The following is a 17633-nucleotide window of genomic DNA, read 5'->3' as shown; positions in this document are numbered from 1 at the left end:
AATGAGGCCAGTACAATCGTTTCCAGGGAAATGGTTGTCTAGTCCCTGCCCTTGTTCTCTTATCTCTGTTTGAACTTTCAAGATAGCAGAGATGAGAGATTGTTGTCAATCCCAATGTCAGTAAATCCTCTCTGAGCCCTGGTGACTGCTAATTCTTGCATAGTCTAGCTGGTTTAGGGGGGAGTTTGGTTGCCAACCCTCCAAAGCTGCCCTCCAGGAGGGAAAAGATTCACCTCCATTGCTACGAGCACAACCCATGGAAAAAACCACAGTGTGTCGTTAAAAAATATTGGGATTGGGTTAGAGTGATGAAGGGTTGCTTGACCAATGATCAAGAATCATCCAAATAGGAATGAAGAAGGTATTGGCTTTCCAACTGGTGTGGGAAGGTGGTGAGGCATGAGGATGGATGTGTTGGATGACCAATGGTGTGAGTTTGACAGCAGGACATTAAACATCAGGTGACAAAACCTCCTGCAATATGTTCAGCCAGATTTGGTTACTGCAAATGAAGACCCCATACCAGGGAGAGGCATAAAACTCATCAGCCCCTCCAACCACCCCCATCAACCCTCACCTTACTCAGCGCCTGTAAATCTCCCTTTATGAGAGGATCCACTCTCATAAACATCAGTGAGGTGCAATGGATCAGTTGGCCAACTAGATTTTCCTGAAAATAGTTCATCAAATATTTTGTTTAATTGGACTGGATCCTAGGAATAGATTTGAGTGGGGCCACCCAAGATGGGTAGAAGGAGAATAAATTTTGTGAACAAATCAGGAATAGCGTGGCATATTTGTGGAGTCTACGTCATGACTGTGGTATGTGATTGTGGTATGAATATTTACACTTTGAAATATTCTCTTTAAAGTGACCTTTGGAAAGGAAACAAAACACTCAATGCATTGTGGGAACAGCATCATAAAATTTGGATGATATTACACAGAGATGATAGTTTATGATGTAGTGGAAAATAAAAGTGATTTTTGTGTAATTAACCTTCTGCTGCCGTAAAGCAGCAATTTCCTCACAACTACAAATAATTATAACAATAATAATGATAACAGCCAAGTACAGATGGCAGGTTGTCACGGATTATGGAACCAGCGATATGGAGGCTCAACTAGTCCAATCCATTATAGAGGGGCAAACTAACCGACACTCCAACATGTGCCTTAGTGGGTAGTGTCCTTGTCTCTGAATCAGGAAGTTCTGGGTTCAAATCCCACTTCTAAGTGTTGAGTATGTTATCCAGGGTTGACAGTCCATTGTAATACTGAGGGAATGCCGCACTGTCAGAGGGCCTGTCTTTTTGAGAGATGTTAAACTAAGGCCCTGTCACCCTCAAAATATTTGAAGACCAGCAGGAGTGTTATCCCTAGTGTCCTGGTCAATATTAATCCCTCAACCAACATCACACAAAGCAGCTTATCTGATCATTATCACATTGCTGTTTTTGGGAGCTTGCTGTGCACTAATTGGCTGTTGTGTTTTCCTAAATTAAAACAGTGATTACACTTCAGAATAGCTTCAATGACTGTAAAGTGCTTTGGGACATCATGAAGTTGGGAACTAAACAATAGGAATTCAAATTTTTCCTTTAATCTCTTATCCTTAACCACCTATCCTATCCCGACTAGAAACTTGACATAGTTTCTGACTCCATCACTAACCTTGACATACATTCAGGATCAATCAGGACACTTACATCATATAGATAAATAAGTATATAGAATCTTAGACCACAGAGTGAGGCCATTTGGCCCATTGTGTCTGTGCCAACTCTTTGAAAGAATTCAATCCCACTCCCCCTGCTCACTCTGCATACCCCTGTAATTTTTTTTCCCCTTTTCAGGTATTTATCAAATTCCTTTTTTGAAGATACCATTGAATCTGCTTCCTGTGTCCCTTTAGACTGTGCATTCCAAAACTTGTATCCTTTAAGAATTTGTACTTGACAGGTCAGAGATTGCAAAATGCACTGACAGATAGCAGACGCAACATAAATTGAGGATGGGATTGCAAGACTTTTACGCCTGTGCTATTGCCACTCTGATCTCTAACTAATGCATGTTCCAGTAATACCATGTGAAAGCCAGTAAATGGGAGCCCTTAATGGTTCTGCATCATAAGTACAAGGCACGGCCAGAAATAACAAGAAGCCAGTTCGAAAGTTACTCCACCAGGATGACCGTGAATGGACAATTAAACAACTCACAGGAGGAGGAGGCTCCACAAATATCCCCTTCTTCAATGATGGGGGAGCCCAGTACATCGGTGCAAAATATAAGGCTGAAGCATTTGCAACAATCTTCAGCCAGAAGTGCCGAGTGGATGATCCATTTTAGCCTGCTCTGTAGGTCCCTAGCATCATAGATGCCAGTTCAGACAATTCAATTCACTTCACATGATATCAAGAAACGGCTGAAGGCACTGGAGATATGGGCTCTGACAATCTTCCAGCAATAGTACTGAAAACTTGTGCTCCAGAACTTACGCCCCTAGCCAAGCTGTCCCAGTACAGCTACAACACTGGCATTTACCCGGCTATGTGGAGAGTTCCCAGGTGCTTCCTGTACACAAAAAGCAGGACAAATCCAACCCGGCCAATTACCGCCCCATCAGTCTACTCTCAATCATCAGTAAAGTGATGGAAGGGGTCATCAACAGTGCTAATAAGTGGCACTTGCTTAGCAATAACCTGCTCACTAATGCCCAGTTTGGGTTCCGCCAGGGCCACTCAGCTCCTGACCTCATTACAGCCTTGGTTCAAACATGGATGAAAGAGCTGAGCTCCTGAGGTGAGGTGAGAGTGACTGCCCTTGACATCAAGGCAGCATTTGACCGAGTGTGGCATCAAGGATCCCTAGCAAAACTGGAGTCAAGGGGAATCAGGGGGAAAACTCTCCGCTGGTTGGAGTCATACCTAGCACAAAGGAAGATGGTTGTTGTTGTTGGATGTCAGTCATCTCTATCCCAGGACATCACTACAGGAGTTCCTCAGGGTGGTATCCTAGGCCCAACCATCTTCAGTTGCTTCATCAATGACCTTCCTTCCATCATAAGGTCAGAAGTGGGGATGTTCGCTGTTAATTGCACAATATTCAGCACCATTTGCGACTCCTAAGTTACTCCCAAGCGGTCCATGTCCAAATGCAGCAAGACCTGGACAATATCCAGGCTTAGGATGACAAGTGGCAAGTAACTTTGCACCACAAAAGTGCCAGGCAATGACCATCTCCAACAAGAGAGAATCTAACCATCGGCCCTTGACATTCAATGGCATTACCATTGCAGAATTCTCCATTATCAACGTCCTGAGGGTTACCATTGACCAGAAACAGAACTGCAAAAGACATATAAATACTGTGGCTTAAAGAGCAGGTCAGAGGCCAGGAATCCTGTGGCGAGTAACTCACCTACTGACTCTCCAAAGCCTGTCCACCATTTACAAGGTGCAAGTCAAGAGTGTGATGGAATACTCCCCACTTGCCTGGATAAGTGCAGCTCCAACAACACTCAAGAAGCTTGACACCATCCTGAACAAAGCAGCCCGCTTGATTGGCACCAGGCCCACAAACATTCACTCCCTCCACCACCAACGCACAGTAGCAGCAGCGTGTACCATCTACAAGATGCCCTGCAGGAAATTACCAAGGTTCCATAGACAGCACCTTCCAAATCCCTGACTGCTACCACCTAGAAGGACAAGGGTAGCAGACACAAGGGAACACCACCACCTGGAAGTTCCCCTCCAAGCCACTCACCATCCTGACTTGGAAATATGTCGCCGTTCCTTCACTGTTGCTGGATCAAAATCACAATATCTTTACAGTGCAGAAGGAGGCCATTCAGCACATCAAGTTTGCAATGGCTCTATGAAAGAGCGTTCCACCTAATCCCACTCTCCTGTCTTATCGACATAACCTTTCACATCCTTTCTTTCAAGGTAACAATCCGATTCCCTTTTGAATGCCTCGATGGAACCTGCCTCCACCACCTTTCGGGAAGGTCATTCCAGGGTCCAACCACCTCGAGGTGAAAATATTTTTCCTCACGTTACTTTTACTCCTTTTGTCAATTATTTTGAATCTGTGCCCTCTAGTTCTTGCTGTTCTCTTGAGTGGAAACAGTTTCTCACTATTTACCCTGTCCAAACCCTTCAGGATCTTTAATACCTCTATGAAGTCTCCTCTCAGCCTTCTTTTCTCCAAGAAAACAGTCCCATCCTCCCCAATCTATCCTCACAGTTACAGTCCTTTATCCCGGGAATCATTCTTGTGAATCTCCCCTGTACTCTCTCCAATGCCTTCACATCTTTCCTCAAGTATAGAGCCCAGAACTGGATGCAGTGCTCCAGATGAGGCCTAACTAGTGTCTTATACAAGTTCAACATGACCTCCTTACTCTTGTACTCAATACCCCTATTAACAAAGCCCAAGATACAATAGGCTTTATTAAGTGCGCTCTCAACATGCCCTGCCATCTTCAATGACCTATGTACAGCTACACTGAGGTCCCTCTATTCCTGCACCTGCTTTAGAGGCTCTCCCTTTATTTTCTACTGTCTCATCATATCTTTCCTTCCAAAACAAATCACCTCACACTTCTCTGCATTGATCTCCATCTGTCACTTGTCCACCCAATCCTGGAACTCCCTTCCTAACGGCACTGTGGGGACTGCAGCGGTTCAAGAAAGCAGCTCACCACCAGCTTCTCAAGGGCAATTAGAGATGGATAATAAATGCTGGCCTTGCCATCAACACCCACATCCCATGAATTAATATAAAAAAAGCTTTATTATGAAGTGTGCATCTCTCTGAACAGTGCAAGGTCAGGTATGAAGTATGGGAGAACAGAAAGCACAGCTTTTCCATCTGCTTCATCAGTCTTCCAGCCTTAGCCCCCAAATAAAGAAATATCAGAGCAAAGGCTCTTCTGAATTAGATCAAAACACTATGGATTTAATCAAAACAGAGATTTATGCAGCACTGTCTGGCTGAAGCAAGAAGGAGCCAATATAATTTTGGAAGGCTTCAGTAGTTAGGAGAGAGTTCAGTGTGTGATGTTAACAAATTGTTTCACAATGGAGGAGATTTTTCCATTTGTCTGTGTTATATGAGCCAATTGAACTTTTCTCTCTTTCACGGGAAAGTAGCCAGGAACAGAATCCTGCAATGCTTTTTTTCCCATCTCTGCACAAACACAGACATTGATCCCCGACTTCCTGGCCTGTTTCATTCAACTTTAAATGCACTGTGCAGGAGAGGTACATTGGTGCCTTTCAGTCCAATCACAAAATTTGAGATTCAATGTGTAACACATCACAACTGCATTGCCAGGACATGACACAGATCACCACGTGCCAGGTCCAGTGACGGACAGTGGGAAAGAGGTGAATTGGTGGTGCCCAGTCAGGGATTGGGCAAGGGTTCAGACAATGAGATAGGGGTGTGGCAGTGATGGAGAACATATTGGTAATGGTATAGGGGCAGACCAGGGCAATGAAAACCGGTGGGATTGGAATAGGAGACAAGTGATGGGGATGGGAATGGGTCAAGGTGTTGGATAAGGGTATGGAGAGTAAGTACAATTATGAATGGGATAAAGGATGGGATTGGTGTGGAGGTCAACCTATGGGTTGGACTGGCACAGGGATAGAAGACAAGCAGTGGGTAATGGTGGAGAGAGATGGGATATGGGTCAGGAAGTGAGGGTCAGGTGGTGGGATACGAATAGGCCAAGAAGTCCGACAGAGTGGGATATGTGTGAAACAGATAATAGGACACAGATGAAACCGACAGTAGGCTATGGCCAAAACAGATGGTAGGATACAGGTGAAACAGATGGTAGGATATCGGTGAAACAGACAGGTATGGGTGAAACAGACGGTAGGATATGGATGAAACATACAGTATGTTATGGATGAAACAGACGGTAGGATATGGATGAAACAGACAGTAGGATATGGGTGGAACAAACGTTAGGATCCCAGTGAAACAGAAATTAGGGCAAGGGTGAAACAGAGTAGGATATGGGTGAAACAGGCAGTAGGACACTGGTGGAATAGGGACTAGGATATGGGTGGGACGGACAGTAGGATAAGGGTGATACAGGCATTAGGATACAAATTGTACAGACGGTAGGATATAAGTGGAACTGAAATTAAGATATGGCTGGAAGAGGTGGTAGGATATGGGTGGAACAGGAATTGGGATATGGGTGGAATGGACGGTAGGATAGTGTTGAAACAGAAATCATGATACAAATCAAACAGACGGTAGGATACAGGTGAAACAGACAGTAGGATAGAGGTGGAACAGAGGTTAGGAAATGGATGGAACAGATGGTAAGATACAGGTAAAACAGATGGTAGAATACAGGTGAAATAAACAATAGAATATGAGTGAAATAGATGGTAGGATATGACTGACACAGATGGTAGGATATGAGTGAAACAGATGGTAGGATATGAGTGAAACAGAAAGTGGGAGATGGGTAAAACAGACAGGATACTGGTAAAACAGATTGTAGGATCCAGGTGAAACAGACAGGAGGATACAGGTGAAACAGATGGTAGGATATGGGGGAAACAAAGAGTAAAATAGAGGTGAAACAATCTGTTGGATACAGGTGAAACAGATGGTAGGATACAGGTAAATTCAACCATATGATACAGGTAAATCAGACGGTAGGATTCAGGTAAAACAGACAGTAGGGAACAGGTGAAACAGACTGCAGGATACAGGTAAAATGGACAGTAGAATACGGGTAAAATAGACAGCAGGATACAGGTAAAACAGAATTTAGGATCCAGGTGAAACAGGCTGTAGGGTACAGGTGAAACAGGCAAAGGGATACTTGTGGGCCAGACAGTGGAATATGGGTGGGACAGAGAGATCTGGGCTAGACAGGCAGTGGGGGACGGGTGAGACAGATGGGGAGGCTGAATAGTGGTTTAATGGATGGAGTTCAGACTGCTCCAGCTTCATAGGCCGAGGAGGGTGCCACTGCCACACAGCAGGACCCTGAAAGCAAACTGGGGCCCTCCAAGTCTCGGTCCTCCAGAGGACGCCCGCCAAGGTCATCACAGACAACAGGGCGCAACAGTCAGCAGGCTGCCCCCACCTCTGTTGTGGATGTAGTGGCAGGCTTAGGAAGGTTAAGGAGAAGTAGTTGCACAGCCTGGGCATGGGTGTGAATCACATGTACATAATGTTTACATTTGTAGATAAACTCCCAAGAATGTCTCCTTGCCCATGGCTCCTTGTTATGCCGAACAGTATTTGTGTCACTCAGATGTGAAACCTTTATTCCTTTACAAGATAAAGGCAGGTGTCTCAGTCCAGGACCTCTTCTCTATGCTTTGTGCAGCCTTCAGACCAATGTGGTTATACGGCTTAACACTCCCTGGACACATTAGTGATGCCTGCACCATGACCATTCCTGTCATTGCTGCCAGAATGTAGTGGGCAGGTATCACAGAGTTCCATCATTCTCTCTGTGTGCTCTCAGCACCTTTGAGATGGGGCTGGCTCCACATCTCTTCAGCATCTGTGGCTGGTGACGCTGCCCCTTCATGCGTGCTGGAGTCTGCTGGCCACTACTTGGATGGCCAGTGTGTAGTGCACTTCATGGCTGCCTGAAACCCCACCCACCTCCGTCCCACTCCACTTCACCAAATGGCAGCAGCTTCGCCCACTGGGCTCTCAGTTCAGGCTCAGGCATTCTCCCAACACTCACTGCAAGGCCGCGCTGTTAACCTGAACCATGATGGATATTGGTCCAAACCTTAATAAAGACATTGCAAGGGGCTGTGAGCGCCTCCACCAGTGACTGCACCATGGCCACCTTTTGCAACGGGATTGTACAACTTGCCCAGTCAGCCAACTGCTCTACTGCCCCTTAAAATGAACATTAATTTGCATTCTGCATCCAAGGGGTGAAAAGTTCTGGAGCATTTGATTGCACTTTCATGCTTTTCCAGGAATTGAAGAGTAACCTCCAAGGTTCTGCTCTGAGTAAAGCCCTGGGGGCCAAAAGCAAAAGAGTCGTTCAAATAATTGTGTGTTTTTATCACTTTCTTTGAACACTTTGTTTTTTTACTTATAAAAATATATTAGTTGGGCAGGAAGCAAAGGGTCTTTGATCATGAGTCAAGAATCATCCAACTGCAAACCAGCTGGTTTTCTGATTGGCCATGGGAAGGCAGGATGCCGTTAGGCTAGAGGCTTCAGGTGACCTGGGGGTGGGAGGTCATCTCCAGGAATACGGCCAATCAGAGTTGGCAAACACTAGGCTGGCAGAAAGTCCGAATGCAGCCAGTACAGCAAAATGTAAATGAACGTGAAATCGAGCATGCATGTTCCTCAAGGTCTTCCCCAGTTTGTATGGAATGGAGGAATACGAACAAAAGGAAAAACGAGTGTCAAAACCACAAATAAATCAGCAGGATTCGTATTGGCCAAAAATGAAGTAGTAGGATTTGCTTGCAATGTAAAGCATATGTCAATCCAACAATAAAATAAACTCCCTCAAGGTAGCTTCATCAAAAGCTATGTTTTGTAGAGAATTTTGTAGTTTGCAAGTGACAGAAACTTTCTGTTGAGTTGCTCAGTCCCAACTGTAACTCATTTGGTTAGAGGCAGCTCCATCTGCTTCACAAGGCATCAGCTTGTCTAGGTTGTTGGCCTGCGCTTTCATGTCAGAAAGCAATGTCTTCAAACTCTACCCCCCCCACCCCACCCACCCCTGCACCACCACCAGGCACCACCTCCCCCACCCCCTCCACTATATTCCAGGACTTGAACACAGACTGGCAGAGTGCTGCAATGTTGGAAGTGTTTTTGAACGTTACTTTAAGCTGAGGCTCAGTCTGCTCTCTCAGTTGAATGTAAAAGATTCCGCAGCAGGATTTTGCAGAAGGGCAGGGGTGTTCTCCCTGGAGTCCTGGCCAAAGTTTATCCCACAAAGAAGATAATCTGGTCATTATTACATTACTATTGGTGGGAACCTGCTGTGTGAAAAATGTCTGCTGCATTTCTTACAAAAGAAAAGTATTTCATTGGCTGTGAAGCGCTTTGGGATGTCATGAAAAGTGCTATAGAAATGTCAGTTCTCTCATAAGATGAAAAGAAACAGAAGTTGGATTGGCCATTGCACTGCCTACTTGGCTGTTCAGAAAGATCATAACTTGTCTGATTGTGGCCATAATTCCACTTTCCTGTCTGCTCCCCATGATCTCTGACTCCCTCGATGGTCAAAACTCTGTCTAACTCAGCCTTGAATATATTCAATAACTCAATCTCCACTGCTCTCTGGGGAAGAGAATTCCAAGGTCTAATGAGCCTTTCAGAGTAAAAAATGCCTTCTCATCTGTGTCTTGACTGGGAGACCCCTTATTTCTAAATGGTGCCCCCTACTTCTAGACTCCTCCAGAAGGGGAAACATCCTCCTAGCATCTACCCTGTCTAGTCCCGTCAGAATGTTAGGTTTCAATAAGATCACCTTTTAATCTTTTCAGCTCCAATGAGCATCAGCCAACCTGCTCCACCTTTCCTCATAAGACAACACCTTCATCCCAGGAATCAGCTGAGTGAACCTCCTCTGAACTTGTATGTTGCTGAAAAGGGAAACATGTTGCTGAAGCTTTTCATCTTGCACTCATCAGGACAACTGCAAGGATGCCAAATTTCAAACAATCACAACAATTTATACTGCATGGGGAAGAAGGTATTGATTGGTTGGCAAGTCAACTCTGATTGGTTGAGGCATTGCCATTGAAAAAGTAATGGGGAACCATAGGCTCCCCAAGCTCCCAGGTGATTCAAAAAATTTGCAAGGCTTGAACATATTTCTTCTGTTTGCAGGAATTGGGTGCCGGTGTGTGAATGTATGTCACTTCTAGTAAGCCTTGAATGAGCCACATTACAAGCTTGATTGATCATCTTAAGCTGGTTATTAGTGTATCTATTAGCACACTCAGAATTGTTCAAAAGTGCTGCCCAATCACAGAATCATATCTAACAGCAGACATTTTGTTTTAGGTTTTGTAACAACGGGCTAATTGAATTTGGTCTGTAATCTACCTATTATGAACAACTGAAGCAACATGCTGTTTGATTCAATCAGACAATCACTGGGACATAAGTGCGACATACCTGGCATCACACATGATGTTGTGTGGTAGGCAGAACATCTTTTTGGACTAATGCAGCATCCTGTTAGAAAATACCACTCACCACTGCATAGTAGCAGCATGGAACGGCTTGCTTAACTTGTTGTTCAAATTTCAGAGGAACTTTGCTTTTCGAAGGGAATTTGAAGTGAACCAGGCACTTCTCAGGTCCAAAAGTGTTGATCTTTTGCCCGTTTGTGAGTTTGTGCACAGCAAGCAATGATCCAATCAGATAACCATTGTCCTGCAGGGCAGCTTTGATGCACTCTATTTCTGTGTCAAGCTTCCAAGATGAGCAAATGGCTCGGGCCCTATTTACAAGATTAATCTTGACTCTGACCTGCTGATGCACTCTCACTTATGTATGCTCTGTTTCTTCCTGTCACACGCTGGTTACTATTACCAAATCAGAAGTTTTCTCACATTTTTACCACATCTCTCAGGACATGACGAAAAATGTTGCCCCATTAGTTACTTATTAAAGTGCAATGTTCATTACAATTATTGACAAAGTGGCAGCCATTTTGCATAGAACAAGAAAGTAAGTAAATGACCAGTAACCTGCTTGTGGTAATGTTGGTGTAGAGAGGAAAATGACCACAGCACTGGAGAGAATTACTTTGCCCTTCTTCCAGTAGTGCCATGGGATCTTTTGCAGCAATTTCAGTAGGAAGAGTGGGACCTGGTTTAGGATTTCATCTGAAATGTAGCATCTCTGACAATGTGAAATTATAGAAGATAAAGGTTGTTAAAATTATAAATGGGTTGGACAGGGTTAACATGGAGAAACTGTTTGCACCTGTGGAAGAATCTAAAACAAGGGGCATAAATACTAGATAGTTACTAATAACTCTAATTGGGAAGTAAAGAGAAACTTCTTTACTTAGAGAGTGGTTAGAAGGTGGAACTCACTACCACAGGAAGTGATTTATGCAAATAGCCTAGGTGCTTTCAAAGGAAAACTAGACGGATACATGAGAGAAAAGGGAATAGAAAGCTATACTGAAAAGCTGAGATGCAATAGATGGAATAGGAGGGGATTAGTGTGTAGTATAAATACCAGCATAGACAAGTAGGGCTGAAGAGACTGTTTCTGTGCTGTATTTCCTATGCAACATTACAGCACATAAGGTGGCCATTTGGTCCTCTATCCCTATGCTGGCTTTTGGAAAGGTTAACCCAAATTGTCCCACTCTTCTGCTCTTTCCTCATAACACAGCAAGTGTTTCCATTTCACTAGATGTCCAATTCCTTGTTGAACTTTACAACAACAACTTGAACATACGTAATGCTGTTGGTGTAAGAAACATTGAGAGTATTGCTCAAAAAGACACATGCTATCAAAGATCTTTGCCTTGCACTCATCAGAATAGCTCACAAGGAATTACCAAACTGTAGTGGGGGAACAACAATTTATACTGCATGAGAAGAGAGTGCTAACTGGTTGGCAAGTGGGCTCTGATAGGTGGAGGCATTGCCATGGAGAATGTAGCATGGAGCAGTTAGCTTTCCGGGTTTGTTGGCAGTTAAAGCAGGCAGGTCCATTTGCCAACCAATCAGCACTCTCTTCTCATGCAGTATAAATTTGCCAAAAATATATGTTTTGAGAAAATGCTTCAACGTACAGTTTAAGGAAGGATGCATAAGGAAATTCATTGCAGCTTAAGCTGTGTTAAGCAATGTTGATTCTACCTCTGCAGAATTAAAAGACAATGGCCGGGGTTTTCCATGCCCACTGGTATCGGGTGCGTTCGGTGGCGTGACTGGACAATATGGTGCGATCAGTTTCACAACGGCGTGAAACCAGTTCGCAATCGTCCTCTCAGTCCGCCAACGGCAAGGCGCGTTCTCCTCCAGCGGACCTCCAGGAACCTCATTGTAATACATCAGTATATCATTATTAGGCCTAGCTGCCGGAATCGCTTCCCCCACCCCCCCCTCCCCTCCCCCCAACTCCCCCCCCACCCCCCCGCCCAAGCTGGATCGTCTGCCATGTCAGTGGGAAAACACGTCAACGTGTGTCACAACAGCACATAGGCATGCACCTGGGAGGCTGCACTTTGCGCAGGAATTCAAGGTTGGTTTGCCTACCTCGCTTCGGTCAGCACTCGCAGTCACCAGCGCCAGGCTTCACAGCCAGCACCTCTTCACTTTTAGGGGAGTTCACGGGCAGGTCTCTACCTGCCAGATCAACCATATGTGGGTGGCTTTTCAATGGCTGCAGGGTTAGGGCTTGCTTGGGGAAGGGGGAAGAAGTGGCCTCAGGTAAGGGAAGAGGCTGCAGGGTGAGGGCTGTACTGGGGAAGCAGGGTATCCCAGGGTGTGTGTGGGGGACACATGTTGATCTGTGCAAATGGCCTCAAGATGGTGAGGGCTGAGGAGGCAGCCTCCAGAGGAGATGAGGCCAGATGGACATGTGAGGGTGTGTGTGAGAGAGTGAGTGGTGATGTCCCTTGAGCTGGCAGTGAGTGAGAAGCCAGTGAATGTGTGATGGGCTTGAGTGTGTGAGTTTAGAGTGATGGGATGGTTGCCATACCCTGGCTGCACAGATGAGATCCTTCATCCTCTATCTGCACTGGATGGCCAACCTCTTCTGTGCAGCATTGGCACTGATCACCACTGCCACCGCTTCCCAAGCCTGGTTGGTCACACCGCTGCTCATCTTGCGGTCAGACCGGCAGTAGAGGATGCCACAGCGGGCTTCCATGGTGTCTAATAGGCATTCCAGTGATGCGTCACTAAACTGGGGGGCTGCAGTCTTTTTACCTTTCATCCCCGCAGTAGTCCTGGTCTGGAAACACTGGCGCTTGGCACCTGGCGTGATGAAGCGGCGAGGTGATGGTGGGCAGGCAAATGAGACCCCGCAAAAAAGCATGTTTCCCAGGAATGCATAAATAATGTGGCAGGATTGGGACTTTCAAATGGCATTTGACACAGTGCCAAGCAACCTACTTGTGAGAAAAGTTATTGCTCATGGAATAAAAGGGGCAGTAGCAATGTGGATACAAAATTGGTTGAAAAATAGGTAGCAGAGAGTAATGGTCAATGGATATTTTTCGGGCTGGAGGAAGGTTTGCGGTGGAGCTCCCTAGGGGTCAGTTTTGGGCTTTTCCTGATATGTATTAATGATCTAGGTTTAGGTGTGCAGGGGGATTTTCAAAGTTTGCGGATGATACGAAGGTTGGGAGTGTTGTGAACTGTGAGGAGGATGGGTGTGGAATTTCAAGAGGACGTAGACAAGTGGGTGGAGTGGGCAGATAGGTGGCAGATTAAGTTCAATGTGGAGAAGTGAGAGGTGATGCATTTTGGTAGGAAGAACATGGAGAGACAATATAAAATAAGGGGTGAAATTTTGAAGGGGGTGCAGGAGAAGAAAGACTTGGGTGTATATGTGCATAGAGCATTGAAGGTGGAGAGAGCAGTTAATAAAACATATAGTATCCTGGGCTCTATTAATAGGGGAATAGAGTACAAGAGCTGGGAGGTTATGCTGAATTTATATAAAACACTCAGCTGGAATATTGTGTACAGTTCTGGGCATTACATTATAGGAAGGATGTGAATACATTGAACAGAGTGCAGAAGAGGTTTACAAGAATGGTTCCAGGGACGAGAAGCTTCAGCTATGAGGATAGATTGGAGAGGTTGGGACTGTTCTCTTTGGAGAGAAGAAGGCTGAGAAGAGATTTGATAGAGGTGTTCGAAATCATGAGGGGGCTAGACAGAGTAGATAGGGAGAAGCTGTTCCTGCTCGTAAAAGGATCAAGGAGGAGAGGACACAGATTTAAAGTGATTTGCAAAATAAGCAAATGTGACGTGAGAAAAAACTTTTGCACACAGCGAGTGGTTCAGGTCTGGAATGCACTGCCTGGAAGTGTGGTGGAGGCAGGTTCAATCGAGGCATTCAAGAGGGCATTAGATGATCATTTGAAAAGAAACAATTAGGGTACGGGGAAAAGGCAGGGCAATTCCACCAGGTCCGAATGCTGATTTGGAGCGCTGGTACAGATGTGATGGGCTGAATGGCCTCCTCCTGTGCCATTATAATTCTGTGATTCTGTGATGCAGCGTGAAAACCTGCCAACATGGCCGGTGGGTAAGCCGTCATTTTCCACCCACTACCACAAGATTCCATCCAATGTGTGGAATTGTATTAGCCCCCGCACCCCCACACCATCCCTTGGTGTTGGAGAGAGGTGGGATGGCCCCTCACACAGTGTCACTGCTGGAGAAGCAGTGGAAATAGCAGCGGCTCAGCTACCTGCCAACCGGAAGCAGGTGATCAGACATTTAAAGGCCCTATTAAGGGCCATTCTCCAGGGATACTGGTATTTTGCTGGGGGTGGAGCTGCCCCATGCCATGTGGGGAGACTGTCGATTGCAAGTAGGTGTCTCCTTGCAGAGCTGCCAACCTTCTGATTGGGCCTGGAAGGCCACCCACCTTCTTTACTTTGCCAATTTCCCCACCTTTTGGCCTTTGATTTTCTCCTTCTGGCAATATCATGGCAGAAGTCCCACTTCATCCCTGAGTATGCCGGCCACCTGAAACAACTCACCAATGTCAGGTCTTCCCACACCCCTGCCTTCTGTGGTGATCCCACCCCATAAATAGCTCAGTAAATGATGAAAGGATTGACGTACAACATAATTCTTAATATGCACATGAACGTACGCAAATACAAAGTAGGACTAGAGGGTTTAGGAACAGAATGAGTTCACGGATACAAGTATTTGATTTTTTTTTATTAGCCCATGGAATGTGGACTTTGCTGGCTAGTCAGACATTTATTGTCCATCCCTAGTTGCCCTTGAGAAGGTGGTGGTGAGCTGCCTTCTTGAACTGCTGCAGTCCATCTGGTGTAGATACACCCACAGTGCTGTTAGGGAGGGAGTTTCAGGATTTTGACCCAGGGACAGTGAAGGAACGATGATATATTTCCAAGTCAAGATGGTAAGTGGGTTGGAGGGGAACTTCCAGGTGGTGATGTTCCCATCTATCTGCTGCCTTTGTCCTTCTAGATGGTAGTGGCCGTGGGTTTGGAAGATGCTGTCTAAGGAGGCTTTGTGGGTTCCTGCAGTGCATGTAGATAGTACACACTGCTGACACTGTGTGTAGGTGGTGGTGGGAGTGAACGTTTGTGGAAGGGGTGCCAATCAAGTGGGCTTCTTTGTGCTGGATGGTGTCAAGCTTCTTGAGTGTTGTGGGAGCTGCACTCATCCAGGCAAGTGGAGAGTATTCCAAAACACTCCTGACTTGTGCCTTGTCAATGGTGAACAGGCTTTGGGGAGCCAGGACATGGGTTACTCCCCACAGGATTCCCAGCCTCTGACCTGCTTTTGTAGCCACAGTGTTTATATGGCTAGTCCAGATCAGTTTCTGGTCAATGGTCACCCCCAGAATGTTGACAGTGGAAGGACAAGTTGAGAAGGCTGTTAAAGAAAGAAACATATGGGCCAGAGTTTTTCCTATGGTATGCAGGCTGGGGCAGGCGTGGTGCCGATCACCGCCTGTGATTGGCTCCGCACCGCCATTTTACACCGGCGGGCCAATTAAGGCCCGCCCAATGTAATTCGCGGCTGGTAGTGCTCCACGCTACTTGTGTGGGTAGGGGGAGGAGGGAGAGTCAGGGCCAGCGCTCTCTCGTGCATACGCATGAAAGAGCGCTTCACTCTCCCTGAGGCACAGAGCTGCCTCAGGGAGATTGAATGTTTATTAAAATAATGAAAGGAGTGATTTAGAAATTTATTCAAACATGTCCCCTCATGTGATTGTGTCACACGATTGGGGACGTGTTTTTATATTTGTGTAGATGTATTTATTTATTTAATAAAAGCTTCAGGAAACCTCATTCTACTCGTGGATGAGGCTCCCTGAAAACCACGAAGGCCGCTTGGGCTTTTTACCTGCCCGCCAACCTTAACGCTGGACGGGCAGCATCACAAGTGGCTCAATTAATTTCTTAATGGCCTTAATAGGCAGTTTACATTTTGGCGGGCGTGCAGCTGACTCTGGCGTGCACCTGCCGAATGAAATATTGCAAGGGTGCGTGATGACATTGGGACACACGCCCGACATCATCGCACGTCAATCTGTGCGTCAGTGTGCTGGGCTCACCCCTGCATACCGGCTGGAAAATTCTGCCCATGGGATTCTTAACTTTATTTATTGAGGAACGCAGAACAAGATCAAGGAGATACTCCTCATCAAACACTAAGCAGATGGAGTACTGTAGTCTTCAATTCTGGGCACTGCACTTTAGGAGGGATGTCAATACCTTGGGAAGGGTGCAGTAGTGGTTTACCAGGATGGTACCATGAATGTGGGAGTTCAGATGGGTGGAGAGATTAGAGAAATTGAGATTATTATCCTTAGAGCAAAGAAGGTTAAAGGGAAATTAAATAAAGGTGTTTAAAATTACCAGCAGCTTCGCTAGAGGAAATGAGGAGGAACTCTTTCCACTGGCAGGAGGGGCAATAACCAGAGGGAAGATGAGCTACAATATTTTCCATAGTGAACTGTTATAATCTGAAATGCCAGGCCTGTAAAAGTGGTGGAAGCAATAATAACTCTCAAAAGAGAATTGGATAAAAATTCGAAGGGCAATAGGGAAGGAGCAGGGGAACGAGACTAATTGGGTAACTCTACCAAAGAGCTGGCACAGACTCGATGGGCTGACTGGTCTCCTGTGCTGTATGGTTTGATGAATCCATGAGTGGCCCCTGATACAGTAACTGCTCAAGTTTTGCGTACTGCATTCACCCCACCAGCTGTTTGGCCCTTTGCCTTACTTTTCTACTAAAAATATATTTACAGTTTGAGCCTTCTTTTCCCCATATTTGGAAAGGTTTGGTGTTAGAATGTTTGAAGCTTGAAACTAACGGTTGAGATGAAGTCAGTTGTGTTTGAAAAGAAAATGCCAAATAATTGTACAGTAAAAAAAAAATCAGCTGTAAAAAAAGTCTTTCAATGTGTTATGCAAGAGAATGAGAGACAATTAAAGTTCAGAGTGAAGGATGAGGATTTTCAGGTCCTATTTAAACTTGGTACAATGAGGATGGATTCAGGTCTATGGTGGGGGTAGATCTCTCCAGCCTATCCAGAACCTGAGGCATTTTAACATCCAGGCCTTGGTTATAGGCTTCCTTTAGACTCTCACCTGATGCTTGTTGAGAAATATTCATGGGGATGTGAGTCCAAGGCGGGGGGGCTCAGAGCACTACAGAAAGAGTTCCTCTAAGGTAATGAAAAACTGAGGAGAGAAATAGATTGGAAAGTCTGTAATCAGGATGGGGTCAGGAGAAGTAAGAGTGTTCCTCTTGCCTGTAGACTAGATGTGTCATCCAAATAGAACACTTTGTTTTGGCTTAACATCTCACCCAGAAGACAGCACGTCCAACCATGCAGCATTCCCAGAGTACTGCCCTGCGAGTGTTAGCCTGGATTTTGTGCTCTAG

Source organism: Carcharodon carcharias, chromosome 20, assembly GCF_017639515.1.
Source record: "Carcharodon carcharias isolate sCarCar2 chromosome 20, sCarCar2.pri, whole genome shotgun sequence".
Classification (NCBI taxonomy): domain Eukaryota; kingdom Metazoa; phylum Chordata; class Chondrichthyes; order Lamniformes; family Lamnidae; genus Carcharodon; species Carcharodon carcharias.
Note: the sequence above shows the minus strand (reverse complement) of the source record.